Source organism: Hemicordylus capensis, chromosome 4 (assembly GCF_027244095.1).
Source record: "Hemicordylus capensis ecotype Gifberg chromosome 4, rHemCap1.1.pri, whole genome shotgun sequence".
In the NCBI taxonomy this organism is placed as follows: Eukaryota; Metazoa; Chordata; class Lepidosauria; order Squamata; family Cordylidae; genus Hemicordylus; species Hemicordylus capensis.
Window position 1 is genome coordinate 244,847,910 of NC_069660.1, and position 25,266 is coordinate 244,873,175.

Below are 25,266 nucleotides of genomic sequence, written 5' to 3' on the forward strand. Positions count from 1 at the left end.
GTGTACACACACACAATGATTAGCAGAATAACAGATTCAGTGTGCAACTTCCACCTCTGTTCCTTAGGAGAGTTCACACACATACAATTGTTTTTTTAATTTTTTTTTGCCTGTGTGTGTGCGGGGGTTTGGGACTGGCTCGACTTCTCAAGTGCTTAAATGTGTCAAAACCTGTCCCTTTCAAGCTGTGAAATGGCTGGTGAGAAAAAAGAGTTTAGACATTTCCCCTCTCAGAAGCAGGAGGGTGTTTGATTGTCTTGAGAGAATATTCAAGCTGAGAAATAGCCTGCCCTTTTTGTTCAAGCCCAATCCTCACTCCTTGCCACAGAATTACATTAGCTCTGCCCACTTGGTTGTCTGCTGTCTTGAGTCCACAAATATTCCATCTCACTTACTAACATGGGTACAGTTTGGGGTTTTTTTTTTTGCCCCCTTAGGTTCTTTTCTTCAGATTTTTTTTTTAACACTGATGTATCTGCAAGTTACCCCAAATCTGCTGGTACCTCCCACTCACCCTCAGGCACTCTGGTTATGTGTCTCTAAGGATAATAAAGTTGACAGCTCTTTTGGAACTAGATAATAACAATAACAATAAATAATTTGTGTGATGGTGTCATGTCACATAGGCCATTCTTCCTATAATTTATCTCAGTAATATAATTTTTTTAGGCTACATGATCTGCCCTAACACAGCATACCTCAGCTATCAACTTTCCTATTTTAATCACAGTATTGGTTAGCAGCACACTCCTGGTCAGGAGACAAGTCAAATGCAAACAGTGTATAACTATGGGCAAACTCTTCATTGTTTATTAACAATGATCTGTCTGTCTTATGTTTACCAGCTGCCTCCACAAAGTTAATGGATTCTCTCATGCAGTTTCCAGCTTCAAAGTGACTTGGTAGGTACCTGTTCATAAGACACATATAGCGTCACAAAGTTTACATTATAAATTTCTAAATATAGTATGGTAAAGTATATTTTTAAAGATATTTGGAACCCATGTTTCTATTGAATAAATCACTGTATTATTATTATTATTATTTATTTACACAGTCAGACAGGTGTTATTGACTGGTTTGTTTTATCCAGACATCGAGTTGTTCCCAAGGACCTGGGATGCCAGAATTTTATTGTCAACGTTGTTGCTGTTGTTATAGATATCGTCACAGAATATAGGCTGTTCCTAGTAAAGTTGCTTTTTGTAATTGGCTGATGGTGATTTCTGTGGCCCCGATGGTGTTGAAGTGTTCTTCAAGGTCTTTTGGAACTGCACCCAGGGCGCCAATGACCACTGGGATTATTTTGGTCTTTTTCTGCCACAGTCTTTCAATTTCAATTTGTAGATCTTTGTATTTTGTGATTTTTTTCTATTTCTTTTTCTTCTATTCTGCTATCCCCTGCTATTGCTATGTCGATTATTTTGACTTGTTTTTCTTTCTTCTCGGCTACAGTTATATCTGGTGTATTGTGTGGCAGATGTTTGTCTGTTTGTAGTCAGAAGTCCTATAATATTTTTGCATCTTCATTTTCTACCACTTTTTCAATTTTATGGTCCCACCAATTTTTGGCGACAGGTAGCTTGTATTTTTTGCAGATGTTCCAGTGTATCATCCCTGCTACCTTGTCATGCCTTTGTTTGTAATCAGTCTGTGCAATCTTTTTACAACAGCTGATTAGGTGGTCCATTGTTTCATCTGCTTCTTTACAAAGGTGGCACTTGCTGTTTGTTGTTGACTTTTCTACTTTTGCTCTTATTGCATTTGTTTTTAGTGCCTGTTCTTGTGCAGCCAGTATTAAACCCTCTGTTTCTTTCTTCAAGTTGCCATTCTTAAGCCATTGCCAGGTCTTGGTGATGTCTGATTTTCCAGTTATATTGTGCAAATATTGACCATGCAGTGGCTTATTTCTCCATTTTTCTGATGGTTCTTGACTTGTTCTTTCTTGTAGGCCTGCTTTGTTTCATTGGTGTTGAAATAGTTTCTCGTTATTGACCATTTGAAGTGCATCTTCTTTACTGTCCTTGATATATTCTTCAAGGCCTCTTTTCTCCTCCTCTACTGTTTGATGGACTTGCAGCATTCCTCTTCCACCTGAGCTGCGAGGGAGGTATAGCCTATCAACATCACTGCGGGGGTGCAGAGCATGATTGATGGTCATTATTTTCCTGGTCTTACGATCCAGCGTCTCTAGCTCTGCCTGGGTCCAGTCTATTATTCCTGCAGTGTATCTGATAACAGGTATACCCCAGGTGTTTATAGCTTGTATGGTGTTCCCACCGTTGAATTTGGACTTTCCCACCATTGAATTTGGCTATATCACTACTGAATATACGGACAGTGTTTAGCAGTGATTCGATTTCTGACTGGGACTTTCCATACAACTTCAGATCGTCCATGTACAGCAGATGGTTGATTTGACTTGATGTTTTAGATGTTTGGTATCCGAGGCCTGTTTTGTTTAGTATTTGTGAAAGTCATAGCGATTACAAACAACAGAGGAGATAGTGAGTCCCCTTGGAAAATGTATCTTCTAATGTTAACCTGTCCAAGTGTCTCGCCATTGATTTTTAACCGTGTACTCCACATGCTCATTGCCTTTTTTTATAAAGATCTGAATGTTTTTGCTGACACTTATTTGCTGACATTTATTTATTATTTATTATTATTTATTATATTATATTATTATTATTACATTTATATCCCGCTCTTCCTCCAAGGAGCCCAGAGCTGTGTACTACATACTTGAGTTTATTTTTCACAACAACCCTGTGAAGTAGGTTAGGCTGAGAGAGAAGTGACTGGCCCAGAGTCACAAATTCTATAACTACCATTTGGGTAACTGACTATGAACAGATTTTCCTGGCTGCTGGTACAGCTGCATGTGGGAATGGGAAACTTCCACACTAACAAAATCAAAATCAGAGCCTTAACATTATCTGTAAGCAAGGCTTCTGCATGCCTTTTTCACAAAGAGTGAAGCAGATATTATCTGGATATTATCAGGATCATATCCTGATGATCACTAATTGTTCTTACTTTCATTTATTTATTTAAAAAACATACCCAGGGGCGTAGCAAGATCCCTGGGAGCCAGGGGACAAAATCTTCTTAGGAGGCCTCCCCTAACCCACTCCCCCAGCATCTGACATCAGATGAAAGGGGCGGGGCAACCAATATCTCCCCACCACCGCCCTGCCATCCCTGCCCCGCCGCTGCTATTTCTGTTTGTCTTCAGCGTGGGGGGGGGAGCTGAGTTGTGGTGGGTATTGTAGCTGGCCAGCAGACATAGCTTCTCTGGCAGCAGGCCTCTCCGGCAAAATTGGCGGCGGTGGGTGCTGTAGCTAGCTGGCTGGTCAGCCTCTCCGGCAGCCTCTCTGGCTGAACTGTGCACCTGTGAAGTTCAGATATGGACATCATATGCCCGTGACGTCATGGGCACGCAATGTCCATATCCAAACTGCGCAGGCACACAGTTCAGCCAGAGAGGCTGCCGGAGAGGTTGGCCAGCCAGCTAGCTACAGCACCCACCGCTGCTGCCAGTTTGGCTGGAGAGGCCTCTGGAGAGGCCAGCCAGCCAGCTACAGCTACCACTGCTTCCCGGCTCACCCTCCCCCAGACTGCCCGGAGACAAACAGAAATAACGGCAATGGGATAGAGGTGGCTGCAGGGCAGAGGCGGCAATGGAGCAGGGCAGGGGTGGTCTGCCTAGGGGTCCCTTCGGGGGCCCCTGACACTCTGGGTCCAGGGACATTTGTCCCTGTTTGTCCAATGGGCGCTATGCCCATGTTTTACCCCATGGTCCAGTACAATACTGCTTGGAGTGGCTTACAACAGTAAAAGCAGTATAAAATTTAAAACAATAAAACATACCATTCAGATGTGACTAAATTTTCACATCTACTCATTTTAATAACATTTTATTCTTCAGTGTGAAAGTGTCCTATAAAGGTTTATTTTGAGCAGTCAGATTCACTCATCCTACAACTGCTACATTATTTCCATCCAAGTGCATTGATTCATGTTATCCAGTGGTGTCCTCATAAACAAGCTCTGAGTTTTCTAGATGCTGACCCAGAGGTAATAGGGCTGCAGTTAGAATGCCTGTTCCAATCCAGATAAAAGTTATGCAATAGTTTGTTAAAATACTTGATTTCTGAAAATATTTTTTGTATTTGATTAGTACTGTAATTTGCTGTAAACTACTCATGTTTTGTAGTAGTCTCTGTAGTGTACAGTATATTAAGCTTTTCATATTAGCAGTTTCATGTGACTTTTAAAACAAGCCTTGTACAACATGCAAGCATTTTGATCTGTAAGCTGTATCCAAACATGATTTCTAGTCAGAGTTTAACTTGCTTGTTGGAAACTTCTTAAATGGGAGGTTCTGATACTTAAAATCTTCCTCCTGACCTATGTTATAATATTATTTTAATACACTTATAATATACCCTGGATTCTCATGAGGAGCCACATTGCCTAGCTGAACGTAGCAGCCCCTTACATGTTTGAAGGCATACAATTATAATAAAGTACTTTATTGACAGGAGGATAGGATTAAAACTGGTCATTACCTCTGTTGTCTTCTTATTTTTCAAGAAAGTTTCTGCATGTGCAAAAGCAAGAGATGCACAACTGATTCACCTTCACAAGGCTACAGATATTAGGGGTGTGCACAGGACTGCCTGTGGCAGTTCAATTCAAATTAAAACCAAATTCAAACCAAACCGCTGATCCGCAAGCTGGTTCATCAGAGCTGGTGGGTAGTTCGGTTAATGCACACAAACCGGATTGAACCAGTTCAGAATGCTCGTGAAAGGAAGTCTGGTAAGGATTCCCCTTTACAAGCATTTGGGATCCCTATAGACAAAATTTGGGTTGAAAATGGCAGGGGGTGGACAGGAAGTCACCCTACCCACGGCAGCTCCATGGTGGGCCCCCAAACCAGCTGCTGAACCAGGCCCATGCTGGCAGAGCCTAGAGGAGCTGGAGCCAGCCAACAGCTGGTGCCATGGAGCCACCACGGGTAAAGTGACCTCCCCCCTGCCCGCCCTTTTCAACCCAAATTTTGTTTCTAGGGATCCCTGATGCTTATAAAGGGGAATCCTTACCAGCTTCCTTACCAGATTCTCCTTTACAGGCATCCCAAACCAGTCAAACTGGGCCAAACCATTTCAATCCGAACTGGGCCCAGTTTGGTTCAAACTCAGACTGGCCCCCACTTTTGGATGTTCAGAAGAAGTCATACAGATCATACAGGTTTCCATGCAGTCATCTACAACTGTCAGGCGATAGGGCAAAATTACAAACCACAGGCTGCTGTGCAATTCAGAAATAAGTCTCAGTGAGTTCAATGGGACCTACTCCCAAGAAACCATGTAGACAATAGCTACCACCTTATTTTTGGATTCCATAAACTATCAGTATTCACCATCTCTGCTTGCTCTTGACACTATGATTAATGTACTTGAGATGCTAACATACAGTCCATTTCCACTTGTTCACACATAGTACTTCTTCCATTTGGTCATGAAGCTCAAGTTTCCCTGGAAAGTTGTGGAGCTGAATTTGAGGCCTTAACTGAACAGCTTATCCAGAGTTCTCTGTAGGTGCAATAATGGGGTTTCAATTGGTGAAAAGGATGGAAGATTCTTAGGATCCCTCAAAAGTGATATACAGCCTTCCATGTATCCTTACAAAAGGTCACCAATGTGCTTGCTTACACACAGTGGCATTAGCACTTCATATATATACCTTTGGGGAGCAAATAGGTCAATTGTTCCGAGACCTCTGTGTACTGGCAAATGGGATGACAAGACTTCTGTGTGTTGGTAAGTGGGGATGAATGAACCAACTTTTTTGATTACATAAAGCTTCAGAAATGTTCTGTCAGAGTGGAACTTCTGGATGCATGGCAGTGCTATGGATTCTCCTATTGATTTAAAGGAGCCATGGGCTCAGTTTTTGTTTTTACAAAATGGAGGCTCAGAATGACTCAAAATGGAAGCTCATAAGAACTGCCCAAGGCAGAGATTCTCAGCAACCTGTCTTATTGATCAGGGGTTTTGTGACAGTCTTATGGAAGGAGTCATATGACTCCACAAAATTTAAACATACACTCACTTTAAAATGGAGGGTCAGGAACCCTGCCCTAGGAGTGGGATGGTAAATGTCTATTATGTATGCAAAGGGGGATGATCTCAAAGAATGATTACATATACCCAAATTTCTGGTCACATAACAAATACAAAAAATTTACCACAGAGGAGCAGGATTTACAGTAGCAGACGTGTCCCCGGGTGGGATCTTCAAGTCCTGAAGTGCCAGGAGATGACAAAGGGAAAGCTGCCTGGTCAGTGATTACATAGGCCATTTAAGAGAGGGTATAATTTTCCTGCTGTTTATGCATTATGTGTAAGAAGACTAGAGTGATGACTTAAATATTAAAGTTTGAAGAAGGCTATCTTGCTGCAATGCTTCATTAAAAACAATCCAAGATCATGTTACACTTAGGCTGTAATTTTAAAAACATTTGATAGGGAGTAAGTAACATTCTTTTCAGTAGAACTTCTGAGTAAACATGCTTGGTGCAAGCTATATTTGATGTCTTTGAAATAACATTGCAAGATGTACATGTGTGCCCAGTCTCACAAATGAACTTAGGGGCAAGCAACCTGGGCTAGTGTCTAGGATGCCAGCTTTCAGGTGTGCCATTATTTCAGTTATTCTTAAAGTTTAATAGTTTTTAACAGTTTAGAAAACAATTTGTTTTTATGACTAAATACAGGTTTACAGACCCATGCAGACTGAGCATCAAAGTTGTGAAGGGGGGCTGCACATGCAATAAAAAATAAGGAGCTGAAAAGCTGAGCATTAAGAGGTGCTTTACAATTTTATCCTTGAGGATGCTTTCCATCAGTTTGCCTGGAACGGACATTAGGCTAACTGGCCTGTAATTTCCTGGATCGCCCCTGGATCCCTTCTTGAAAATCGGTGTTACATTTGCTACTCTCCAGTCCTCTGGTACAGAGCCCGATTTCAGGGATAAGTTAAATATTTTAGCAAGGAGGTCAGCAATTTCACATTTGAGTTCTTTGAGGACTCTTGGATGGATGCCATCTGGCCCTGGTGATTTGTTAGCTTTCAGTTTTTCCAGACAGTTTAGAACATCATCCCTTATCACTTCTATCTGACTCAGCTCTCTAGCCTCCATCCCTAAAAAGCCTGGTTCAGGAGCAGGTATATGCTCAGTATCCTCTGCCGTGAAGACAGATGCAAAGAACTCATTCAGTTTCTCTGCAACCTCCATATCCTCCTTAATAATCCCTTTCACTCCCTCATTGTCTAATGGTCCAACTGCCTCCCTGGCAGGTTTCCTGCTTCTGATGTACTTAAAGAAGTTTTTGTTATTCCCCTTGATACTTTTGGCTAAATGTTCCTCAAACTCTCTTTTTGCCTCCCTTATTGTCACCTTGCATTTCTTTTGCCAGAGTTTGTGTTCCTTTCTGTTCTCTTCATTTGGGCAGGCCTTCCCATTTCTGAAGGCAGTCTTTTCCCCTTTATAACTTCCCAAGCTTTACCTGTTAGCCATGCTGGCATCCTCCTGGACTTAGTGGTACCTTTCCTCCTTTTGGGTATACAATCTAACTGGGCTTCTAGTATTGTGGTTTTGAGTAAACTCCATGCACTCTGGAGTGAAGTGACTCTCCTGATTTCCCCCCTCAGCTTTCTTTTCACCATACTCCTCATTTTGGAGAAGTTTCCTCTTCTGAAATTCAAAATGTCTGTGTTAGACATCCTTAGGGATTATCTCCCCACATGTATGTTTACTTGTGAGTAAATACTGCTGAAAACAGTGGGACTGACCTCTGAAAAGATATTCCCTGCTTCTGGTCTCTCTGGTTCCAAAAATATTAGCTATCAACTTACTCAATAGGATATTCACTGTCAAACATATGTCTTTTGATGAATGAATGAACCTGCTGGGGCTTTTAAGAAAAAAGGATGGCTGCAATTCTTTGTACAGTTACTTGGGGCAAAGATCCAGTAAGCTCAGTAGGATTTACTTATGAGTGAATATGAATAGAATTAGACTTATTGCTCCATATAGCCAAGCTATAGGGGAAGGGACACAGAAAAATATGCATCCATTCACAATAATTACTGTAATGCGTAACAACAACAACAAAAAATTATATACCGCTTTGAACAAAAGTTTCCAAAGCGGCTATTATAGAAAAATAATAAATAAGAAGGATCCCTGTCCCCAAAGGGCTCACAACCTAAAAAGAAACATAAGATAGATACCAGCAACAGTCACTGGAAGTAGTGTGCTGGGGCTGGATAGGGCCAGTTAAAGCAACATCACTGTTGCTTTATTCAAAATACACAACTTGTCTCAGAAAAAAATTCTTTTATGAATATTTCCATTTCCCAGTGTTTTTATAATTACTAATCTGTTGACCAAAAAAACCAGTTCTATACATCATGTTCACAATTTCTGTATGTACAGTACACCAATGTTACCCTGTTGGTTACCCACCAATGTTGCTATGTAAAGTGATTGGTTCAGGGTTCCCAGATGCATTAATATGGGTGGTTGAAAATGTGTGTAAACACGTGTATGAGACTACTGTGAATTATCTTTAGGTGTGTAGCAAGGTTGGAATGGGCCTATGTGAAAATGAGTCCCTGTACCCCCTCATTCTTCTCCCCCCCCCCACATGTCTTTGATGCAGAAGAACTGTAAGGACATGGTGGAAAATAAAGCATTCTTGATACACTCTTGCTCTCACACATATGCAGATAATATCAGACCGAGACAAGTGTCTGTGAGCCATGCACACAGACATATTCAAAGACATTATTGCATGTATGCATTCCCAGGCCTGACTCAGAAACATTTTGAACATATATTTCTACTACAATTACCTCATTTTAATATAATGTCAACAACATTTCTTTCTTATTCACCCATTCTCTCTCTCTCTTACACACACACACACACACACACACACACGTTTCCCATGGGAAATTGAATCCCAGATTTCACTCCTGGATTTAGGAGTAAACTGAACCCAATTGCTAAGGAATTTTTTGAGGGAACTGGGGAAGCAGAGAAAATCAGTATTATTAGCTTAACTTGTGCAGAGCATCTGCGCGTACTTGATTGCTCCCCTCACCCCCTGCCACAGTCCCCTCACCTCAGAGATCTCCCCACCCTCACCTGAGCTGCACTCCTCCTTCTCCTCCATCCCATTGCTTCCATCCTCCTCACCTCTCTTGGTCGTGGCTACAGAGTTGCTGGCACCTCTTGGCCAAGCTGCAGCCCCCTATCCCCAGAGACCTCCTCACTCAAGCCCCACTCCTGATCCTCCCCACAGGAGCAGCAGCAGTGATTGACCGGGCCCTTCTTCACTGCCACTGCCGCCATGACCACTCATTCCCCTCAGGCTGCTGACAGGCCCTGGACCGTCCCTTGCCTGTCTACCTTCCTCTGACAATGACCTCAGTTGCCCCAAACAGCAGCAGTGGTTGACTGGACCCTTCCTTGCTGTCGGTGCGTGATGGCCGCTCATTCCTCTCAGGCTGCTAACAGGCTCAGGACCATCCCTCGCCTTTCTTTCTATCTCTCTTCCCTTCCCTTCTTTTTCTCTCTTTCTCTCTCCTCCACTCACCCTTCCCCACTCTTTCTTCCCCGTCCCTTCATGTTTTTTCCCTCTCTCCCATCCCTCCCTCCCAGGCCCTCCCTCAAAGACCCTACCCACAGGCGCTTCTCTACCCACAGGCGCCTTTCTACCCACAGCCCCTCCCTCCCCCTCATCCCTCCTCCCTCCTTGTTCTTCTTGTTTCCTCATCTAATTCACACAATGGCAGCCTCCTTCTCCTGAAGGGCCCTTTCCTCCCTCACAACCCCTCTCTTCACAGATGCCTGCCTGCCTGCTTGCTATCTATCTATCTATCCATCTCCTCTACAATCAAGAACATCTTCCGACCAGTAACAAATGCATTCCAACTGACCTTAACCACCACAGGCTCCTTCTCCCTATCTGCATATGGAATCCCCACTGCCCAGTCAGGTGCTTCTGCTTGTGAACTCTTGTGAGAGCTACCACACACGGGTACTATCAGCCACGGGTATGCCTTAGAAAATGAAATATATAGACTAGCTGGGCCAGGTGCAGAGCATCAAGCCAGCCCACCCCCACCTCCTGCCCACTGCCTGCTCCTGGCGGCTGGACTGGCGCCTCCTTATCCTGGCGACTGGGCCAGCCTGCTGCCTCCTCATCTTGGCGGCCATTTTGTCCTCATCATTAGTCAGGCAGCTGCTTGTGAACTCTCGTGAGAGCTGCCACACATGGGAGTAGCGACGGGAATACCTAGGAGAAATAAATATATATAAATGGTTTTATCCTGTTCTTTTAATTAAGGGCAGGAATTAAAAAAAGAGTCCCTAAGTTCCTTTAGTTGAATACTTTTTCAGTTCTGTCTCAGCTTCAGGAAGAAAGCAGGAAGAGGAGTGTCAGTCAGCATCCCTCCCGTTTTCTCCTCATGACTGGCTGGCTGATGCTCAGTGACAGTTCCCTTGCTTTTAAGCCTATCACATAGGCTGATGGAATACTGTGTCGAAATGAGCACTAGCAAGAGGAGGGAGGGACACTGTCTGACACCCCTTCCACTCCTGAAAAGGACTCATCTCACTTGAATCCAAGATGCATCCTTCAATCAGGAGCCAACAGTGTGCCATCAAGGGAGTCAGGGAGGGGAAAAGCAAAGAGAGAGTTAATACTCACCTTGTAGCCCCCCTCTCTCAGGGGCCTAGGGACATTTGCCCCACCTTGTTCAATTATAGCTGCACCCCTGCTTGTCTTCCACATTTTATAAAAAATGTCTAGTATACACTTAGCAATTGTATTTTCTGCAGGATGTGTGGAGCTGTTTTAAATTAGCAGCTTATTTTTCTAATTTATGCTACTTAGGAGAGGCATGCAGGGAGCTGAACTGTCTACAGAAGTTGTTGCATGCCAGTTGCTCAACTGAAGTCTGTTGGGAGAGTGAGTCAGTGGGAGGAGAGATAAAGAAAGTATGTCAACACTAGTTGTAGAAGCCTCCTTTCAACTTTCATCTCCTTGAGCCTTATCTCCAGAGTCTACTTTTCTCTGTGGAAATGGTCTTGAATTATAAAACCAAAGAACTTGATGCACACTTCAGCATTTTTTATGTTGTATTATTTTCAGAATTTCCTTCTTCAATAATTCCAGACATAGTGAGATAAAAGGCAGACATGATCATAAGGCACTAGAACAAGATGTAGGGGATCTGTGTGTTCTTTTGTTAGTCTTGCTACAGACGTGACCTTCAGCAAGTCTGCTAACCTCTGTGTCTCAATCTTGCATCAGTGAAATAGTGATAGGAATAGTTCCCTCCTCTTTGTCTTTTCTTTTGCCTGTTCCTCAAATTTTACTAGCAGGGCAAACTATTGAAATGAAGACTGTAATGCTACAGAAGTTTGAGAATTTCAATAAACCTTAAATGTGAATGTAATAACTTTCCTTCAGTACAGTGTCCAAGATGGGTCTTTAGTGAAAATCAACAATCCTATTCTCCTTGGTATGGGTATGGTGTGGGATATATCTGATATTTTCACCAAGGGAAGAAAGAAAACACGTTGTCAGTATTTACTTTGATGAACCAAGCTTTTGAAAATGAGTATACACTGAAGATACTGGTTTCCCCCCTTTCCCCCCTTACTTAAAATGCTGAATAGACAACCATACCATACCATTTAGAAGAGCAGTATCACACATCAAAACTTAACTATGAACATGGCAGGGACAGAGTGGTCCACACATTAACATTCAGTATTTCATGAGTGTAACAAGAGCTTTGTTCAGACAGTTTTTAAAAATAGGATGCTATACACGAGTACAGTGTCCACAGTGCATCCGGAAGTCCTGCCCCCAGGCAGGTTACTGGCATGTCACTCACTCTCTTGCCCATACTCTTCCCAGTTACGACATTCATCTGAAGAGGCAAATGCCATAAGTATGATAGTGAGCATTTATGTGATTACAGGGCTGGGTGCTCTGGGCACTGTATTTGTGTACAATGTCCTTATTTTTTAAAACAGTCTGAACAAGGAAAAGTTGATTAGTATGTGTGAAGATGCCATTGCAGATTGGTCATCATGGATACAACCATAATTATTGTTGGGAATTCCCTCTGGTAGGAGAATTTCTTTTTCATTATAGCAGAGTGCACAGAGGCACAACACAGCGGAATTTAGTTAGGCATGCGTGCATGCTATGCCAGTTCATAGTTTCAAATCAATATATATGGTATTTATTAGAGAACTCCATTCTAGACAGGAAAGTGAGGAGTTAGGATCTCTAATCTAGCTAGCTAGCTGGATGCAGATGGATTCTGCATCTCTGCACACATGGTGCAGGGAAGAGGAGCTTCCATGCTGCAAGGTAGAAGGAACAGAAAGAGAAGGGAAGAGGAAGTGCAAAGCAGGAAGGAAGGAAGTTAGTCCCTAAGAGTAGCAATCTACATTCCAAAGGGATAGTGTCAGAGCAGTAGAGAAGGGATGAGCAATGTCTTGACCCTCTAGCCCTCTGACTCACTAGTCTGTCCTCCACTGTCCTTGAGACAAGAGACAGCGCAAAGTCCTTCACTTCCAACACCCCCTCTCGATGTCTTGTGATTCAGTTCACAAGATTCATTTTCTCTCTCAGCTTTTCAAAGCAGGGTCTTGATAGTGGCTTAGTGAGTATATCTGCAAGCATTTCATTTGCTGGGCAGTAGATCAGCTTGATTAGTCCATCATTTTTACAGACTTCTCACTACATGGTACTTCACATCAATATGTTTGGTACGCCTCTTTTCATCTTCTTATTTGGAGAGTTGAATGCCGCTTTGGTTGTCTTCATACACTGGTACTGGCTGTGGTACATCTATACCTAGATCTTTCAGTAGTTGACACAGCCATTGTATCTCATGACAGCCCAGTACAGCTGATACATATTCTGCTTCAGTGGTTGATGATGCTGTTATGTCTTGCTTGGTGCTTGACCAGCTTATGGATCCATTTCCATAGAAAATTATGTGACCGCTGGTGGATTTCCTTTCTGTTAGGTCTCCACCCCAGTCTGCATCTACGTATGCTTCTAGTTTGGGTTCACTGTTAGCTGGCAGCTTGAGCTTAAAGTGTGCAGTACCCTTTATGTACTTAACAAGTCTCTTAATTGCATTCCAGTCCTTGACTGTTGGTGATGCAGTCTTTCTGCAAAGTAAGCCAACTGCTGTACTAATATTTGGCCTAGTGAGTGTACTAATGTATAGAAGCTTACCCAATGCTTCACGATATCTATGGTTGTCAGATAGTGGCTCAGTTTGATCTTCTTGCTTTATGTAGTTCACTTCCATTGGAGTTGGTGTAGGATTCACATCTTCCAGTCTGAGCACGTTTATCAAGTCTTTAATTTTCTGTTCTTGGTTGATGAGGAAACTTCCATCTTTCTCTCTTTGTACTTGAATGCCCAAGTAGTGTGCAATGTTGCCAAGTCGCTTGACTTCCACATCTCTGTTCAGATGATGCATTATTTCCTTGCTGTCATCTGGATTCTCATAGGCAAGAATCAAATCCCTGCTAACTTGGCAAAGAGGCATCTTTTAACCTGGTGATTCTCTTTATTTAGCAGGGGGAGAGTAACTGACCTTATCCACCCCCAGCACAGTACCTCCAGTGACTGTTGCTGGGGTCTATCTTACATTTCTTTTTAGATTGTGAGCCCTTTGGGGACAGGGATCCATCTTATTTATTATTTCTCTGTGTAAACCGCCTTGAGCCATTTTTGGAAGGGCGGTATAGAAATCAAATCAAATAAATAAATAAATAAATAACCAACCAACATACTCCAAAATGTAAGTCCAATTGCCATCTCTGAATTTCATGTACAGGCAGGGATCAGCTTCACTTCTTTTGAAGTTTGCTTGAAGCAGCATATCATTTAGTTTTGTGTTCCATGCTCTGGCAGCCTGTTTTAAACCATAAATGCTCTTTTGCAGTTTGCATACAAGGTCCTCTTTGCCTTTCTTTAAGAAACCTGGTGGTTGTTGCATGTAAATGTCCTCTTCTAGTTCGCCATTCAAGAATGCAGTTTTCATGTCTAGGTGTTCAACATGCATTCCTTTGCTAGCAGCAATACTTAACAGAGTCCTTGCTGTAGTGTGTTTGACCGCTGCTGCAAATGTTTCATCATAATCTTCTCCATATTTCTGTGAATATCCTTTCGCTACTAATCTGGCTTTGTAGCACTGAATCTCACCATCAGCATCATGTTTGCGTTTGAAAACCCATTTGCAGCCTATAACTTTGTAACTTAGTAAGAGTCGAGGTTTTGTTTTTCTGTAGAGCCTCAAGCTCTTCAATTGCACCTTGTTCCCACTTCTGGTTGTGGTAGCTAGGATATTTCCTCCCATGATGAGGGTTCTGGTTGTTCTGCCGTTCTTGCAAGGTATGACAGTCCCGGGGCTGGAACACCTCTGCTTGAGTGCATTGATCACCTCACCTCACCTTCTGTGGTCTCTCCCACTATCTCAGGTGTGTCTGGTGGATCGCTGGGGGTCTCTGTGTCGAGCGTGGTTGGATCTGGATTGGCTGTCTCCTCCTCCTCAATTCCTCTGAGATCAGGAAGCATAATCCAATCATCGGGGTGTTTGGTCTGGTTGCTTGCTTTGGTGTAAGCCCCCTCTGAAGACGTAGCTCTTTCATTCTAATCAAAATACACCGATCTGCTTATGGTTATCTTGTTAGTGTCAGGATTCAGAATTGTGTAGCATTTGGATTGCACTGAGTAGCCTACAAAAATCTCTTTTGTGGCCCTAGCCCCAAACTTAGTCCTTTTTTCCTTTGGGATGTATGAGTAAGCCGTGCTTCCAAAGACACGCAAATGCGTCATGGACGGCTTATGACCATGCCAAAGTTCATATGGTGTTGTTCCTATAGGCTTTGTGTGCATTCTGTTTTGTATATATGTAGCAGTCATGATGCCTTCTCCCCAGAGTTTCTGTGGGAGGTGTGCATCAGCAAGCATGCATCTTACCATGTCCAGGAGGCTTCTGTTCTTTGACACTTCATTCTGCGATGGGTTGGAAGCTACCGTGGTTTGATGCACAATTCCATGTTCTCTCAGGAACTGCTGTGTGGTGCTGGACATATACTCTCCTCCATTGTCTGTGCGCAGGATCTTTGGCTTCCGCTCAAATTTGTTGCTTGCCATGGCCACATAGTCCTGGAGTTTCTTGAGCATCTGTGATTTCTCCTTTAGTAGAAAGACAACTAAATATTGTGTATAATCGTCAGTGATTGTTAAGAAATATTTATGATTACCTATGGTCGCTGGTAGTGGTTCAAATATATCGCTGTGGATCAGCTCCAGGGGACTTCTGGTCTTCCTTTCATTCTGCTTAGGAAATGGCTTGTTAACTGCTTTGGACTCAAGACAACAAACACAGCTAGTCACAATGTCACATGGTACAAAATCAATGCCATCAGCTAATCCCCTTTCCTTCATGTTCTGGATTGACTCATAGCTCCTGTGTCCCAGGTGTCTATGCCACAGTTGCAAGCAGTTTTCATGCAAGCATGACTGAGCAAGGTTCACTTCATTGGGCTGGTATGCTTCAGGTTTGGACCGGGCTGGTCTTTCTCTGTCTGTCTTTGATACAGGTTGCTCCTGCATGCTGTACAGGCCTTTGCATTCAGAGCCTACAAGGCAAACCTCTCCATTCTGGGTAACAACACTTTGTCTATTTCTAATATACAATTCACAGCCTTGTTTCTCTAGCTTGGATATTGAAAGCAAGGAGTTTGAGAAGTCAGGGATATACAAAACATCCTTCACAAAAAATGGTTTAACTGATCCATCTAATAACTTGCAATACAAAATTCCTTCGCCTTTCTTCTTTGCTTTAATTGCAGTATTATTGCCCAAATGAACAATCTCTTCAGGAATATCAAACAGTTCAGTATAGAGATCCAAATGATTTGAAATATGGACCATCAAACCTGTGTCCAGAATAAATTTTTCATCGCCTTGCATCAGGGAAACACTGAAATTCTTATGTGAATCTGTTTCTGTAAATTCAGCCTTCTTTGTCTGATTTTTGGGACAGTTCGCCACCTTGTGGCCAAATTGGTTACACAGAAAACATCTAAAGGCATTGGTCTCAGTTGGCCTCATTCCAGGAGCAGGCTCCCTGCTGGTGGTCAACTCTCTCTCTGGCCTGAGTTCCCTTGGCAATGGAGCCAGACCTCTTTGTATGCAAATGTAGGGGGTCCATGCGGTTTCCTCTTGCAGCATTCCCTCCCCACCTTGGGTTTCCTCTGGAATGGCCAGTTGTTGCCTTAAGAACAAAGTTATTTGCCAATTCACCTTCATATCGAGAATTCAAAACTTTTCTTCTGCTTGCCTCAGGAGAGATAGTTTCCACAGCTCTCTCAAAGGTTAGAGCGGTGTGGGTTTCCAATTGGCCAATTATATTGCTATAGCTGGGAGGCATGCTTAGGAACAGAGCTTCCAGCTTCTGATTCTCTGTAAATTCCTCCTTTGCAGCTTTAAATGAAGCAACAAAGTCCCACAGTAGTCCAACATGCGTGGCAAAACAGTCCCCATCTGGGACTGGAGATTCTGCATTTTCTTTCTCAAGTTAAAGGTGTATGCCCACCCCTTTTTCATATGCAAGGAATCTAGCTTGCTTAGCATTTCCTTTGAGATCTCAAGATCACATATAGTAGAAAGATAATTTTTACTCACAGAAGCCGTAATCAAAGCTTGAGCTTTTGCATCTTTGAGTAGCCACACCTCTTTAGCAGTTTTCTCAGCAGCTGTGGTTCTGTCTGCGGGGGTGGTGGTGAGTGGGGTCTTCTTCAGTGACTTTCTGTAGTCCTTCCGCTTGCAATGCAATCCTCAGTTAGGCTGACTGTCATGAACCCAGACAATTACTTGGAATGGAAAACCCGAGCTTTCCCTCTAGGTAAGTAGCCATCCTCACTGAGCTCCATAAAAGGGCAGCTGCTGTAGATTAGCAATTCAAAGTGTCCAGGTTAGATCTCACTGGATCTCCTGGAACAGACTTAACTCTTTAGTTGCAGTACACGCAGCTCAAAATACTGGGCTCCCATAATCTGTTGGGAATTCTCTCTGGTAGGAGAATTTCTTTTTCATTATAGCAGAGTGCACAGAGGCACAACACAGTGGAATTTAGTTAGGCATGTGTGTATGCTGAGAGTAAAGTAACTTGGAGCCAGTTCATAGTTTCAAATCAATATATATGGTATTTATTAGAGAACTCCATTCTAGACAGGAAAGTGAGGAGTTAGGATCTCTAATCTAGCTAGCTAGCTGGATGCAGATGGATTCTGCACACATGGTGCAGGGAAGAGGAGCTTGCATGTTGCAAGGTAGAAGGCAGGGAAGAGGAAGTGCAATGCAGGAAGGAAGGAAGTTAGTCCCTAAGAGTAGCAATCTACATTCCAAAGGGATAGTGTCAGAGAAGTAGAGAAAGGATGAGCAATCTCGACCCTCTAGCCCGCTGACTCACTAGTCTGTCCTCCACTGTCTTTGAGACAAGAGACAGCGCAAAGTCCTTCACTTCCAACAATTATAACTTTTCACCATCTAAAATGTGCTGAATTTTAAGTCAGTTCACATAATCAGTAGTGAGTAATCACATAATGCACCTGCATGTGTGAACTGGCCCTAAGAGGCAAAGGCTGTGAGGGACAATTTAGTATACCCCACTCAAAGTGGGGCAAAGCTCAACCAACTTTCTGTGTCCACTTTCTCAGGTTGTTTCTTGTCACATAAGAAAGCAAGCAGATTAAATGTGGGTTTATGCATGTTTACTCATAAGGAATCACACTGGAACGTACTCCCTCCTGTGTTTGGGTTGGAGCTTGACTTGGGGCCTTTTAGCAAGTTACTGATAAGATGACTCACAATTTATTTTTGTGATGAACCTGTGTGTGACCAAAAAAAATCATTTGTTTAATGTTGTGTATAATTCAGCCTCAGAGTGATGGTATCAGTCCTGCTTTCTTGCACTGTGTGTAAGATACTGCCAATTTTGCTTTCAGAGAAACAGAAGCATGGAGACAACTAGGATTATATAATGCACAGAGATATGACTCCAGCTTTCCCTCATAAAATGTGAGCACCACAATCATTCTTGTTTTAATCGAGATTTTTCTGAAACTCACCAGACCCTGTTATAAACTAATTCTGACAAATGTACTTCAATGGGCAAGCCAGTGGCTCTGCATCAGGTAGCCGCATGTATGTTTTAATTTAGTCGTCTTAGACCATTTCCCTGTTGCTACCAGTGAAGTCATAAGAAAGGCCACAGATGTAATTGACAGCCTCTTGCCCCAAGGACAGAGAGAGACAAGGCAACGGATCACTTGTGTATAAGCTCCTGATATCTCAACCCTGAAGGCTGAGGCACTCCCATTTTAAGGACAAGCAGGAAGGGAGGGAGGAGCAGGTCTCAGGTGGGTGGTCCAACTGACCAAATGCAAAACGCCAGCTCCGGCACCCGCCACCACCCCCATCTCACTTCTTCGCCTCCAACAGGCACCCTCCCATCCTCCTAATCTTCTGACTTCAACAACTTTTATTTTCTCCCGCGGCACATCCTCGCTCCTTGACCCCAGCTGCCACAGCCTGAGTTTATCTGTGATCTCGCGAGGAACTCTTTCCGTCTCTCACACGCAACTCTACCTAGTGCATAGCGAGCACTTCGCCTAATGTCTGGATTTCCTTGGGCATGTCGCAAAAAAGACAACTCCACGTTCTTTAAAAGGTGCAAATGCAAGATCACTTAATGCATTCCTGTGGCTGAAATGACTAATCCAAGTTAGAGTTGTCCGTACGGAGTCTGGGGATACATGAGATGATTCCAGAGTAGAAGGTTTTGTGCACTTCTGTTTTTAGCACTTCATGCATGATGAAGGGGATGGCAGTCCACGAAAGGTTATGCGAAATGTGTTAGTCTTTAGGGTGTCATAGTCGTCTTGATTGTCTGCTGCTACCGATTAACACGCTTGTCCCTCTAGAAGTGGCACGACACTCTCGTATGTACACGTGCGCATCCCGACATTCCCGTAAACGTGGATGTAAAACGGTGCTTTCAATGCTCAAATTATGGGGTAGGACATGTAGTGGGGGGGGGCTTGAAATTCAGAAGCCACCCCCCCCCCACACCTCTCAATTATATCCAAATCATTCTTCCCACAAGCAGGGCCGGTGCTAGGGTTTTTTGCACCCTAGGCGAGATCACCTTCTGGCCCCCCCCCCCAGCCAATCATATTTCAAACACAGATGTATTATAGGAAGAATGAAAAGCACAGAATTTGAAATCCCCCCCCCCCCGCCAGCGCTCATCAGGGCAGCAGCGTTGCCCCCTTTACCGGATGTAACTGGAAGTACTCGACACGCCTGTGTGCGTTGCACACGCACCCAACGCGCACAGATATGTTGAGTACCTCCAGTTCCATCTGGTAAAGTGGGCAACAGGGCGGCACGATGCCAGCCCAACGGACTTTTAGGAAATCAAGCGCGGGTAGGGGAGAGAAGTGCACCCTCCCCTGCCCTTAAAGTTACCCCAGGCCAGTTCCATGCACCTCCCTAATGTGGGGCCCATGGAGCAGACTTGCAGGAGCTAGGCAGCCAGGGGAACCAATGGGATGAGAGGCAGTAGGGATGGGGGGGGCCTTCTGGGCAGTCTCTCCCCGCAGTGAGCCAGCTGGCTGGGTCCAGGGGGGATGGGGGGACGTGGTGGTGTCTTGCCATGGAGCTGGTGGCCCTTTGGCTACTGCCGGCCACCAGGCACTGCCAGGCTCTCCCGGGGCTGTGGCTGCTGGTTTCTGCAGCCCTCTTGCCTGATGTCTCTGTGCCACCCACAACCCTAACCCTACCCCCCCCCCACCAGAGAGGGAGCAGTGGCAGCCCGCTGAGTGTGCGGGGCGGGGGGGGGGGCAGCCTTCTTGCAGGCGGCGGCAGCAGCGGCCTCAGCCTCCTCCTTGCAGGCCTCTCCTCCGCGGCCGACCAAGCAGGCGCTGCTTTCCGCCCTCCTGCCGCTTGTGCCGGCGGCGGCGCCATGAGCCCCGCAGGCTCCTCAGCAGGCAACTGCCAGGCTGCTGCTGGGCGGGCGCCACCACCGAGGCCCTCGACTCAGCCGCGGCGGGCTTCCCATGCTGAGAGTCACTCAGCAGAGCCGGCCCACTGCTGACGGCGGCTCCGGGGTGCCCAGTGGCCGGTCGGGGCTCCGGGGTGAGGGTGGTCGCCCTCCTCCTCCTCCTCCTGCAGCCGCAACTGGCAGGCTGGGCAAAGCAGGGCGCGGGGGCGGGCTGGGGAGCCCCGCCACGCCAGAGGCGCGGCTGGCTGGCTGGCCAGGGTTGCGGGGTGCCCAGCAGCAGCAGCAGCAGCAGGCCGCTGCCCGGCAGGTGCCACCGCTGGCTGGCCTTCGGTGGGAGCCTCTGCGCGGGGGGCTCCCTCTGGAGCGGGAGGCGAAGGCGGTCCTCGCAAGGCCTGGACTGCTCCGTCCAGCAGGCGCGGCGCGGCCAGAGAGAGCGAGCTGAGTCCCACCCCGCCCCCGGAGGAGGTGGCGCCGCCTGCTTGCTGCTGCTGCTGCTGCTGCCTCGGGGGCTGGTCAGGGCCTGCTGCTGCTGCCTGCCTGGCCCCAGCCACGCGCGGCGGGGGGAGCCCTGGGAGGAGGGCGGCGGCAGCCCCGGGTTGTGTCCCCCGCCTCGCCCTGCCGCCAGACAAAGGGCTGCTGCCTTGTCCTGCCTTCTTGGCCCCTCGCTCTCCCCCGCTAGGCAGGGGCCTGCAGGCTGACCGCTGGGGGGGGGGGGCAGCAGGCTGGCCAGCGTGGCGCCCCCTCCATTTTGGCGCCCTAGGCAACTGCCTAGTTCGCCTTAATGGACGCGCCGGCACTGCCTTCAAGCCTTCTAAAGGAGCAACTAACGGGGCTGCTGACTGGGACCCTCCGCCCCCGTAATTCGAGCGAAGCGCACCGCCTCGTTCTCTCTCTGGGATGTCTATGAAGAGCCACTTCACGCAGACTAATACGCAACGTTAGCCTAGGGAGGTAAAAGTGAGAGAAGTGTTACTATTCCGCCTCATTTCCAGCGGAGTGCGACTCTAACCAGCCTCCTCCTGTAGGAAACTCCGGCCCGAGGAGCGTACAGCATAGCTCAGGCAGGCGCTCTCGTAGTCCAGGGGTCGGAGCAAGAGGCGCGGCCCCCGCGATACCCGCCCCCTGTCTCCTCCTCTCCGCTCCTCCTCCAGCCACAGAGCCCAAGCTTCAGGAGGAGAAAGCAGCCGCGATAGCCTTTGGAGAGTTTCCCGGGGCAGCTGTGCGCGGGGGGGCCAGCGGGAAAGGGGGTGTCCGATCGCAGCGCCTGGAACTCCTTCCCTGGTCTTGGCACGGTAAGAAAGCAAGCAGCCCCGATTCTGGCTGCGAGGGGGCCTTCCACGTTTCCGTTACTCGGTTCGGATGTCGCAAAGAAAAAGAGCTGGCGTCAGGGAGGCAACGGTAGTGGTGGAAGGAAAGCAGAGGAAAGGCAGGGAGGGAGGTGGGTTTCGCTGTTTGCTCTCGGTGTTTATCAGTCATCCCAGGAAGGCAGGCCGGATCACGCTGCAGGCAGCTCCAGCAGGGGACTTGGAAAGGCTTTGCAGGAATTGATTTTACATTCCTAGCCTAGGTAACGTCACTCTCCTGGTGGTGGCAAATGCATTTTCTTGAGCGAGGGCGATGTTGCCGCTTCTCAGAAGCGCAGACCACTTTGACCTAGTAGATTGCAGAACTGGGGGGAGGCACCCAGGCGGGTGATCGTGGCCTGGCCGAGCCTAGGTTTCCCCTGTAGAAGGCTGCATGTGGGTGTCAGATTCACTAAGAGACGGAGACTGGAAGTGCTTTGCCTGCCTGAAACCTTCGCTTCCCCCCAGAACTTGCTCGGCCAGCCATCTGCCAATAGGAGGCTTCGCGGACTCGGAGTGGGGGGCGCTGGCCGTTAGAGTTGTCAGTGGGCCTGAGTGGTGCAGATCGATCGGTCGTGGGCGAATGAATTAAATCTGTTGCGTTCGGGGAGAAAGTGGGTGGGAACTTGGAAGGCATGCATCTATCGACTTCTTGTGTTTCCCTGGATGTGCCTGACTTTGGACCTGCTCGCTGCTGAAAGATTGCAGTGCTGCGGGAAAGTTTTGGGATCATTTACAGAGGTGACAAGCGCTTCCTTCTGAGGCGACTCAGATGGAAGCGGGGCGCGCCCCCCATAAGCTATAAATAAAGGATAAGCAGGGGGTATTTTTCTTGGAATATTTTTGCTGCCCAAGTGCTTTTATGTTTTTTTCTCAGGGGTGACAGTACCAAATAATGCATTGTGTTGCTCTTTCCCAAGTAGAAAATACTTCTCTTTGAGGACTGGACAAAATGTAATATGACCGCAATGATGTGGTGATTTCATGCAGCAAATGAAGAAATGCATACTGTATTCAACATGCCCCCCCCCCCCCAGATTATGGATATATCACTGTTGTGAACTAAAATGCACCAGGAAAAAATGGTGTCAATTTGTTGCTAGAGTGAAGGTGTTTTCCAAACCAAGTCTGTAGTCTACCAAGGAGTTGCCCAGAAGTAGTACACTAATGGACTCAAAGAATTGTTCTGGAATATTTCTACAATAAAGCCCCTGCCCTGAACACATGTGCACACCTCCATAAGTTCTATTGAATTCAAGCCTATTGATTGCACAATCCTAAGCACATTTACTCACAAGTAAGCCCCACTAAATCAAATGTGATTTACTCCTTAGTAGTTGTGCTTAAGTCCATAGTACTGCTGACTGATCTTCTGCATATTTGCTTAGAAATAGTATTTATTTCAGTGGGTCTACATGTCTTTTATGAAAGGAGTCTAATGATGCCATGCTAATTAGCTATGCTAATATGATTACTCTGAAATATGTTTTATGGTGTTCAGTAGGATTTATTTTCTAATAAATTAGTTTCAGGTTGCAAATGCAATGAATGATGGGTTTATTCACCTAATACCTCAGTCTTGCACATGTTTACTTAGAATTAAGTCTCATTTAATTCATTTGAGCAGACTTTGAACTAAAGATGTTTTGGGGTCATTGTCTGATGTATGTCCCAGTTGCAAATGTACCTGCATGGGGCTTGTTTGCATTTAAATCTATATTTTGTTAAGTAGGGAGATTGTAATAGTAAAACTATATTTTAACTTGTACGTTCAGAATTGACTCTATTTAAGAAAAATCTTATGTTTATCAGATGAGCAGCTATGCTGTGTCACTGACAATTAGGTCCTGTACTTGACCTGAGAAGAGGTAACTTAATGGACAATAACACAATCTTAGTGGGTTGAAGGGCAGGTAAACAGTTCCTTCAGGGTCCCCCCTCCCCATCTGAAAGTTCTTTATAGTTTAAACTAGGGGTTACATAAGCTGGTATATGTCCCACTCTGTGAAGTCAGTGAGGCAGAATCTGCATAATTCAGATACTTGGAAGAAGTGGCCTGTGTTTTGCTTTTCTCATTTGCTCTTCACAGAAATAAGAGAAGAGAGCTCTGCATTGTCTGCCAGGCTAACCTGAAATTATCATGATAGGATAGCAGTATTTATAAGAATATTAATTGTTCCCTATTCAAGATAAAGTGTCCATGAAATTCTTTTGAGTAAAATAAACCACTGTGGGGGTAAAATATTAGATATTGAGATTTTTTGAAAGCATGGGAAAATAACTTATGCCTAGAAATAGTATAAAGATAATTGAGAGCCTTTAGGCAGTAATCCTGTGCACACCTACTTGGGAGTAAGCCTCATCAAACACAAGAGGATTTACTGTTGAGTAAACATGTTCAGGACTGGGGTGTTATAGGTGCCAGTGCAGTATTATAAATTATCCTGCCAGAGTCAACATTGCTGGCACAAAGATCACATGCATTTTGGGATGATTTGAAATGTAAAGAATTGAGCTACTATGGTGCTGCTGCTTAGTATCTATATATTTAATCCCTGTAGACGTGCCTCAGTCTCTGTGGGGATGTGTCCCGGCAACCCAGCTGATTGACTGGGCAGCGGAGCGGAGGGGCGCACCTGATTGGCTGAGGCGCGTCTGTGGTGGAGGACAGAGTCGGCAGGCCTTGCCGGACCATGGAGGACAGGGTGGTGGCGGGGGTCCCGGCCCGGCTGGGGAGGCCGGCGGTGGCGGGGGCCCCGGCCCGGCTGGGGAGGCCGGCGGTGGCGGGGGCCCCGGCCCGGCTGGGGAGGCCGGCCCAGCCGCAGAGGCCGGCGGCGGCGGGCCCGGCCTGAATGCGGAGGCCGGCGGCAGCCCAGCCGGAGACTGGGGCAGTGGGGAGAGAGGTAGCTGGCCCCCAAAAATGCGCAGATGCTCTGTGCTGGGGTCGGCTTGTAATTAATAATTCGAGCACAGTTCAAAAATCTGCCCATGTTTCATTCCTGCCTATCATGCAGCTTTTAAAGGTACAGCTGCCCTGCACATGAAACTGAGATGCTTTGAGCTCTGGACAAGTATGATTGTCACATCTTGGTTAACTCTGCTGCTGGGCCTTTAGCAGCAGCCTGCCAAATAATCAAGAAATTAAGCAGGTCATAGTTTTCCTCATAGGGAGATAAAGGTTTAATTTCTTATGTCAGGTGCAGGGGGTGATGGTGAAGTGTGCATGGGACAGGTGTCCAAATTACAGCCAAATTACAGCCTCACTGGGCAGATATCCTGTCACACATGAAAGGAGGCAATCAGGCTGTTGCCTGCTATACTGTCTCGTGCCCCATAGCTAGAGCCTGCCCAATGTGACCTATGTCCAGCCCAGGCTTCGTCTTTTTGTCTTCCCTGTGTAACAGATTTTGTTGGTTTTTCAAATTAATCCTCTCACCTCTGCCTGTTGGGCCTCTCTGCCTCTTTAGACTTTCCAAGTCCAGACCTTGGGATAACTTGTAAGTGTTATACAGAAGCAAGAATTCCCACAGGTGTTGCTTGTATCATCATGGCATTGTAGTGATGGGGAAAAGTACACCTGTTGGAATTTCCCCTTCAAAGTGTATCTTAAATGTACAGAAGCCCTCTCAGTTTTGTATCTGTCAAGTATCTGTCAGTTTTGTATCTTATTTATATGTTTAAGAGATGCTCCCTCCACTGTTAAGGTGCAAAGACCTCACAA

The 25,266-nt window shown here is 45.7% G+C and overlaps 1 protein-coding gene across 7 annotated transcripts in view; it reads left to right on the top strand.

Moving 5' to 3' along the window:
- The first annotated feature begins 886 nt into the window (after window positions 1-886).
- GREB1L (GREB1 like retinoic acid receptor coactivator) overlaps window positions 887-25,266 on the top strand; it is a 270,059-nt gene continuing 245,679 nt past the window's right edge. For 3 of the 7 annotated variants that reach the window (XM_053243284.1, XM_053243292.1, XM_053243289.1), the window contains exon 1: window positions 21,037-21,494. The gene's annotated coding sequence lies outside the window, so the exon portion shown is untranslated. Of the gene's footprint in view, window positions 903-21,036; window positions 21,495-21,653; window positions 21,770-25,266 lie in introns of those variants that run through there. The other 4 variants (XM_053243286.1, XM_053243293.1, XM_053243295.1 and 1 more) reach the window with 4 other exon arrangements.